Below are 9,440 nucleotides of genomic sequence, written 5' to 3' on the forward strand. Positions count from 1 at the left end.
TTTTTTTTTTTTTTTTTGAAAATATGTTAAATTAGATTCAAAAAATAAAAAATGTTATTACATCGTGTGCGACATGGAACTTAAAAGTTTTTTTTGTTGTCCACAGAGAAAGCTGATTAAGTATTAAAGCAGAGGAATCAAAAACGCGATGCTAACCAAATGTCCAATCCATCCTGAAACCGTACATCATCTCCAAGCTGAATTGCAAGCAGTTGGTTTCGAATTTGTCGATCAATCCGTTGAATGAGCTGAGCTTGTGCGATGGGGGGGAGCTTCATGTCGATGGTCATTCCGTTCCCGCCAAAGCGAATATACAGAGATCTGCAAAACGTAACACGCAAGAAACCCAATTGTCCGATGAGACCAAGAAGAAGAAGCCGTATTGACGACCATTTGCCAATCAGTGGAATGTCTAGTGGTGTAAATGCGAGATGCAAGGTTGTTCCAAAGCCCAGCTGTAATCTCACAGCAGAAAAAGAGATGGTCTCTCGTTTCGAGAGCATTGTGACAGAAAACACAGGTTGCATCTGCTCCGTTGTTCCAGAGCATCATCCGGTCCCCTGTGGACAGCCTATTTTGCACTGCTAGCCAAACACAGAAAGAAAATTTTGGAGTGGCATGGGTGAACCATACCCCCTACTCCAACCGACCACACTTGAGGCTTGACGGAGATTATTCCAGGTATCCCTAGTAGAAAAAACAGCTTTGTACTCATCATTCTTCCCTTTCCATAGAACTTTATCTACCTCTGTATTGCGATTAAGCCAGTGCGTATGCAACACGTCCTCTACTGCAGTGAGTTGGGTTGTTCGATGGCGTCTCCGACGACGGGTCCAAGCCTCAGCAACTGTAGCGTGTTGACCGATACCCATATCAATGATTCCCCGTGGTCAAACTAGAGGCATAAGACGACCCAAATGAGACCAGTTATCGAACCAGAAAGAAGTCCTCTGGCCATCATTGACGGTAGTCTTAGTAAAATGTTTTGCAACATCCCGGAACTTCAATATTTTTTTCCACATCTAGGAGCCCAGCTGTGTGGCATCAACTGACCATAGAGAGGAATGCTTGAGAAGAGTTTGTTGTACCCATATAACCCACAACGAATCCTTGGCAAGAGATGATACGCCAAATTAGCTTCAAACAACTCACATCATTGGCTTCTTGCAGAGATCGCAGACATAAACCCCCTTCAGTTTTTGGCTTACTGACGTCCACCCAAGCAACCTTGGATTTATTTGTGTTAAGCTCTGCTCCAGACCAAAGATACGCTGAACAAATCTTCTCCACAGTTCGAATACATTCCCGGGGAAGGCGGTATGCAGCTAACCAGAAATTACAAATGCTCCAAAGAACATAACTAATTAAATTAAGGCGACCAGCATACGAGAGGAAACGTGCGGACCAAGATCCAATCCGTCGTTTGACTTGCTCAATGAGAGGAAGGTAATCAGTTGTAGAGAGACGCTTAGTGACTAGAGGAAGTCCTAAGTATCGAACCGGCAGAGTACCCACGGCAAAGGAGAATCGATATGTAATTTCTTGGTGAACTTCGGGAGAGAACCCCGCAAGGTAAACAATTGTTTATTCCATACTGATACACAGACTAGAGCGCCGTGCAAAATTCAAGAATACCTGGACTATCCCCTTTATGGAACGAATACTACCATCCGAAAATACAAGCAGATCATCAGCAAAGCTGAGATGAGTTAAGCCAATGATCTTACATCGCGGGTGATAGCCAAACTGTTGTGATGTCGCCGCTTTATCCAACATTTTTGAAAGCACATCCATAGCAACAACAAAAAGATAGGGAGAAAAAGAGCATCCCTGGCTTAGCCCACATTTACTGTTGAAAAATCATGCGAGTTCGCCGTTAACTTGGACAGAGAAGGAAGGAGTTGTTATACAAAGCATGATCCATTTGACAAATTCAGGAGGAAACTCCATCGCCAGCAGTGTGTTGTGCAAAAACCCCCATTGAACAGAGTCAAATGCTTTTGAGATATCTATCTTAATAGCACAACGGTTTGATATTGAATCCTTGACCAATTCTGTGGCAAGTAAGACATTCTCAATGAGTAGTCTATTTTTGACAAAAGCGGACTGATTCCCAGCTATGAACTTTGGCAACACTAGTTTCAACCGATTTGCTAATATTTTTGAAATGACCTTGTACCGAACGTTGCAGCAAGATATGGACCTATAATCCTTCATCTCTCTTGCCTCTGACTTTTTTGGAATCAATGCTAATATTGTTGAATTGACTCCCTTGGGTAGAAAGCCTTTGACAAAGAACGACTGAACCGCCAAAACAAACTCGTGACCCACAGAGTTCCAAGCTGCTTTATAAAACTCTGACGTATACCCATCTGGACCAGGCGATTTATCATTTGGCATTGCAAACAAAACCTTCTGAATCTCTTCTGCTAAAACAGGTCGAGTCAAAAGAGTTTTGTCGCGTTCGGAGCAGCGATACAACATCAAACCCTGCAAGACATCAACTGAAACCTCCTCATAGTCACCAGGAACAACCTGCAGGAACTCTCTAAAAAATCTCTCTGCTTCAAGTTTTATCTCATCCGGATCCTTACTGACAGAGCCATCTGGTCTCTGGATCTCCCTAATATAATTTTTTGCCGCACGTTGAAGCACAGCCCTATGGAAAGTTTTATTGTTTTTATCCCCAACCTGCAACCAGTGCAGCTTTGATCTCTGCTTAAGGTATTTCTCCTCCAAATTAGCCACAAGCTCCCACCGTTCATAAGCCATATTTTCTGCATCCATCGCATGCGACGTCGGGAACAATAGTGTCTTCTCCTGTTTCTGACATAAATCCTCATAAGCCTCCTTTGCTTTCCTGACCAAGTCACCCAATCTGTTCTTAGCCAACTGCTGCAATCCCACCTTCAAAGCTTTCAACTTCTTAGTGAAGCGATATAGCGTAGACGTGGACATATGCAGCGGCTCAGTTGTTTGCCAAGCGTTACTGACAAATGGTTTAAAATCCGGTAAACTCGTAATAACATTAACAAACTTAAAAGGCTTCCAACGAGAACATGGATTACCCCCACCTGCCGTGAGATCTATCCGACACCACAAATGATCTGAGCAACCACCTGCCTCAAAAACATTGTATGATGTCGGAAAAGAATGCAACCAACGAGCATTCACCATAACTCGATCCAGTTTCTTAGAGATAAGATCAGTCACCCTTTTATTACTCCAAGTAAAAAATGGGCCATGAGCTGCTAAATCGGAGAGCGAAAAATAGTTCACGATACTTTGAAAATCCCTCATACCTGCCGTGGCCATAGGCTGACCGTCCAGGTGTGAATGCTCTGACAAGTCCAGAGTTTCGTTAAAATCCCCCATTATCATCCACGGCTTACCATTAATGATCGAGCTATCTGCATGATCAGGAAGCTCCGACCACAACTCCCGTCTCTCTGTTGTCGTGTTATTACCATAAATAAAAGAAAAAAAGAAATCCACTCCCTGATCAGGCAGCTGGATTGAACAAGTTATCATCTGTGCACTCTGGTAAAAAAGAGTGAGAAGGACATCAAGTCCCCATACTAGCCAAATTCGACCCCGGTGATTATACTCATAATTTGTAATAACCGACCAATCATTAAAAACTTTAGATACCACCAGTGGAACTTTCCTCTCTCGTACTCGAGTTTCTATCAAGCACCCAAACTTCGACTTATTCTCCTCCACCCATTTCTTTATAACGGAATGTTTTTTGATCTGTTTAAGCCGCAGACATTCCAAAAGAAACCTGACATGATTAACGATTTTTGGAGTTCTTCATACCCGCTCCACGAGTAGAAGAAATAGTAACCGTTTTGTGAGCTGTTTTAGAATCTTGAGGAAGATATGGGCGCATCAATAGATATGTCGTCGGTTTGTCCAGTAAACTTCCTCGAGAAGCAACCACCTTCGTATGCTCTACAAGATGCGTCTCTGCCACATTCGTTACCTCCACATCTCCCTCCCCCATATCCTCATTTTCACTCAGAACAGAGTAAGAATTCGAGAGTGTAGAACCATCAGCCACTGTAGAGTTAGTTCCCTTACTGGGGATGCGGCTCTTCTTCTGAGGGGTGCTCCAACCATCTGCATCCCCCGGTGAAATCGCTGCCAAACCCGCGTCAGCAGAGACAGTAGCCACCGTAGGTGAACCTTCCCCTGTTTCTGCAGTCTGTGCTCCCTCTAAAGCCTTCCCATCAGTCACCAGAGTGATCGGTAAGTCTTGCTCCTCAGGAACCGAATCCTTTGAAGTACTCTCCATTAGACATGAGTCTCTTAAGTGGCCCCACTTATTACAACCAGTGCACCTTGGTGGAAGCCAAGGGTAAAAATAGTGAATAACCGCATCCAAATCTCCTTCCTCTTCACCTCTAATTACGAACTCTCGTGGTAAAACCTTAGTGAGATCAGCTTCAACTAGAATTTGAGCTTCGTCAAAACGTTCACAGGCTTCTGTTTTTTGATGGAGACAAACTGGCTTCCCCACTCCACTTGCTAAGAACTCCAGTCCCCTTTATGTGAACATTGATGGGGGAACATCCTTTAACGTGACCCATAGCTGAACAGACGTCATAGCCAGCTGCACTTCCTCTGCAAACAGAGACCATTTACTAACAATCATCAGAATTCCCATGATATTCCACATACCCCGATTCAAAACCCTACGCCGCATTGTTTCGTTTTTAACACGAAACTTGAGTGTTGTGTCATTGATGACAATAACATCAATCATTGTGGACTTGTCCCCCAACCTCCAGATCTTATGAAGAATCATATGAACTTTTCCAACATGAGGAGCTTTATCATTAAGAAATTTCCCGATCAAGAAATCTTCCCATAGAGGCTTCGACCCCATTAACACCTCTTTAGGGACAATAACCCTCTCCTGCCCATCTACCCGTTCCACCACAAACTTATGTTTTGTAAACACATGTTTTTTAGCCACCATAAGAAAACACTTCTTTGCCGGTGCATCACCCTCATTCACCAACACATTGAAAACAGAGTCGTGCGTAGATCCCACTTGCGGAATCGGAATCTCACTTGGCCTCCGTGCGCTACCATCAAGCCCCACCTCGAGACGACTATCAGACCCACCCTCCGACGCGAGATCAGTCCCAGTATCCACCGGAGGAGACCCTAATGGCGGCATCCTTGGCCGTCACGGAAAAAAATCCTAATCGCCTTTAGAATCGCCCTTGCCACGTCAGCAGTAACAATCTTTTCATATGTACGACATTAGTAATGTGTTTGCAAGACAGTAACATTTTCTTAAAAAAAAAAAATGGTTCTCGATCATAAAAATTGAGTACATGCATGTCAGTTTTAAATGGAAATCAAATATACTATTGGTCCCTATGGTTGAGTAGGAATTGGCCATAGAAAATGCATGCATGTTACACGACCAACAAACCAATTTATGTGTTTCCGATTGTACGTCCTGATCTTTTCCATTGACGTCGCTGTAGAGTTCCGATCTCTTTGATTTCATTATCTTTCCTCATTCAAGCTCAGGGGCGGAGAAGCATATCTAAAATCGATGTTCTCTGTAACGGATCGAGACGAACGAACGTCCTAGCTCATCGAATCCACCAACTCAGGTATTGATTCTAACTTGGAACATGATAGGAGATATTCGCTGTTAGGTTATCGGAAATTTTGAAGGAGAATCATTATAGTTTGATGCGGGAATTTCAAATCTCAGTGTTTGAAAGCATCGATCCTTTTTGTTGATAGATGTTTAAAAATTAATGGTTGACCAAAAAAAAATGTTTAAAAATTGATCAATATGCGGAATAGGAGAAATTACGATTGGTTTCATATTGAGCTTCGAAGTAGAAGAACTGGTATAAAGGTACTGGCAAAGATGAATTCATGGATTTACCTGAGTTTAAGAGAAGATTAATTGGTTGATCGATTTGCTCTTGATTAGACAATGTCAATTCATAAAAAAGATGGAAACATCTTGCTCTTAGCTTCCTCATATATTTTATTAAAAGATTGAAGAAACACAACATTTTTTTTTTCTTCATGGAATTGAGGAATTTTGGATCATTAGTTTGATGATGGGTTTGAATGTTGCAACTTGCAAGGTAAATATATGCTTAATGTGTACTCAGGTTTAAAACATTTATTGTAGGATTCATGAAGACTAAGGGGGTGTATTCAACTTGACATTTCAAGTGATTTGTGTAAAATTTACAAATCCTATGTTATTCAATCATGGATTTTAAAAAGTCTTCTGAAATCCACTGTTATTGAACTGATGATTTAAAAATCTACCTTAAAATCCACTGTTATTCAAAACAGTTTGTGGATTTGAATTTTAATAATTTTTAGGGATTCTGGAGGATTTGAGAGGATTTGTTTAGTTAAAAATACAGAAATCCAAATTTCATGATTTTAGGTGAGATTTGAAAGAATTTCACCATAAATCATATCAACTTCCCTAAAATCTATCAGAATTCTAAATTTTCTAAATCCCATAAAATTCTCCAAAATCATGGTTTCAATACACCCCCCTAACTACAAAAATCTATGGTCATTGTATTTAGGGTCTTTAGGCACACTTCTCTCACCATTGCTGAATGGATGTATAGTCCTATCATTGATAAGCCGTATAATGTCTATACAAGAAGAAGAGCACGTGATACGGAAGCAGAAGCTAGAGAAGCACATGTGCAGCTGGTTGTATAAATACTTTTCGTTGTCATTTGTAAAGGGGCATGTTGTTTGTTAGAGAACAGAGAGTCATATGTGATTTCTGCGGATAAGAGTAATGTCTAGCTGTGTCTAGATACTCTTACGGTTACGAGTAAAGATTGTATCAGTTCTTATCGATAATAAAGAGTATACGAGTTCTTTCTTATCAATTGGTGCGATTGTGGTCGAGATCAAATTCATCACAAAGTTAGGGTTTCGCGTTTTGGGGATTTTTGTTGAAGACCGAGCAATTGAAGATCGAAGATGGTGATGGAGAAAACCTTAACGCCGATTAAGGAGGCAACAACCACAGAGCAAGTCGAAGAGTCTGCGATGGAGTGTTTCAAGCGTTTGGTGGAGATGAATTCGATGGTTCGCCGTGTTGAATCTCGTTTGGATTCGCGGATCGATGCACAAGATCAACAGTTCTTGGAGATTAAATAGAAGCTGGACTTGGTGATAGCAAATTTATCCGATAAAGCGACGATACATGAGATTGGAGGTACAATTGGGAGGTGAACATAAAGATTTTGCGAATTGGGATCAGTTTAAGAAGAGTTTGTTGCTACGGTTTGGTAATTTGAAGTTAAGAGGACCAAGTTAAAGCCTCTTTTGCATCAGACAAACTGGGTCTATAGCTGACTATGTTCAACGTTTTGAAGATTTATCTTCCCAAGTAACTGGGTTGGACGATCAAAAGCTAGAAGGTATCTTCCTCAACGGTCTTACTCCGGAGATGCAAGAATTAGTGCATATGCAGAAGCCAAGAAACTTGCCTGAAATGGTAGTAGAGGCAAGAGCAATGGAATCTAGCATAATAAGAAGGGTGGTACAGAAAGAGCTGTTGTTAGTAGATAAGGATAATAAAGGCACTCTTGGTTCAGATCATAACGGAAATACTCATTACACCACTAATAATTGGAAAACGAAGACTATCTCTACAGATTCATCACAAGGGATTACCAAACAAATAAACAGAGGCGATCTGAGGCCAAGGAAGCATAATACCAATGCTGAGTTAGATGAAAGAAGGAGGAAAGTACTCTGTTTTAAGTGTGATGGACCGTATTCTAGGGATCACAAATGTCCCAACAGAGAACTGAGAGTGTTAACAGTGTTCAATGGTTATGAAGTGGAAGTTCTCGAGGGTAATACTGTTGAAGAAGAAGTGTTAACGCCAATGGGAGAATGTATGGCTCTGTCTTTTAATTCCTTCAGAGGGATTTCGTCTCATGAATCTTGGGTCTGACATTAAAAGGAATGAGAATTGATTTTCATAATTTAATTGGCAAAGGTGAGGGTGGTAATCGCGGAAACACAATGGTTACTTTCTAAGCATATTTTCATGAATTGCTTTTATAGGCTTGGAAACCATGTGATTGGATATGTCTATTGTTTGATATTGCGTGATATGATTATAATATATGATGACATGGTATGATGATATGATGCATGATAGGATGAGTTGATGTGTAACATGATAATTGTTTAACGATGATATGAAATGAGATTATGTGTTGGGGACGCGAACATGATATTTGTTTTGCTTCTCGTGATGGGCAAACCTGAGATTGGTTTTGTGCCTCGTGATGGGCGGACCTGAGATTGGTTCGTACCTGGTAATTGGGCGTACATAAGATTTGTTTCGTACCTGGCGATTGAACGAACATGGGATTTGTTTTGTGTCATGCTAAGCTGATGAGATTTCGGTTTAGCGATATTGTTGATAAATGTGTGTATCGATGAGTATGTGGTATTTTAAATATGGTTTAAGTAATATTATGAATATGCTAGGTTGAGTATTATGTGAAACCGTTATGCTTGTTGGATGTATGCCAAAAATGTGGAGTCTGATTTATGGTATGCACTAATTGTTGAATGTGATTAAAATGTCGTCATTGTATTCACCCTTTTATCTTTTTTTCTCAGGTGTGGAACAAGTTTTACGAATGAAGAGTTTTGTTTTTAAGAAAAAAGCTTTTTGGCGGAACCATTTGAATAACACATTGTCTTGGCCGATAAGGCGGAACGGGTGTTACAAGCACATTGCGTTGGTTAATATAAATGACGTAAACATTATAAAAACAAGCGCTGAATTTCAGACGTTAAACATATCATCACTTGGGTTAGCAAAAAAAAAATTAACGTGGAAGCTTGTTACGTCAGTTTGAAAACCGACCGACGTTATGTTATTCAAGTCAATCAATAATTGACGCTAGACATAAAAAACAAAAATCATATTTTTTTTGAGAAAATTAGAGTTTTAGTACATTTTTAAACTTAATTAGAGAATTAGTACCTTTACAATTTAAAATTAGCAAAACACACACTTTCACTATTTACTACTATTTGAATTACTTTTTAATCCTCTACAAATCATTTTATTTACAAGTGTACCATTGAAGTTATATATATATATATATATATATATATATATATATATATATATATATATTTCTTTATTAGATTACCCCTTGAATCAAATAACTACATTAATATTCAATAGTTTTTTTTCTTAATTTTTTTTCAGATACAGAAAATCTTTGTTTTTTTTCTTTAAAATTTGATGTGTATTTTGTGTGTTGATTTTGTTTGATAATGTTAAATTTTTTTATAAATTTTGTATCTGTATACCTTATTAAATATACAGATGTCTGTACATATTATTTTTTTATAATGTGTACAGATCAAATAACTAATAA

Source organism: Camelina sativa, chromosome 11, assembly GCF_000633955.1.
Source record: "Camelina sativa cultivar DH55 chromosome 11, Cs, whole genome shotgun sequence".
Classification (NCBI taxonomy): Eukaryota; Viridiplantae; Streptophyta; class Magnoliopsida; order Brassicales; family Brassicaceae; genus Camelina; species Camelina sativa.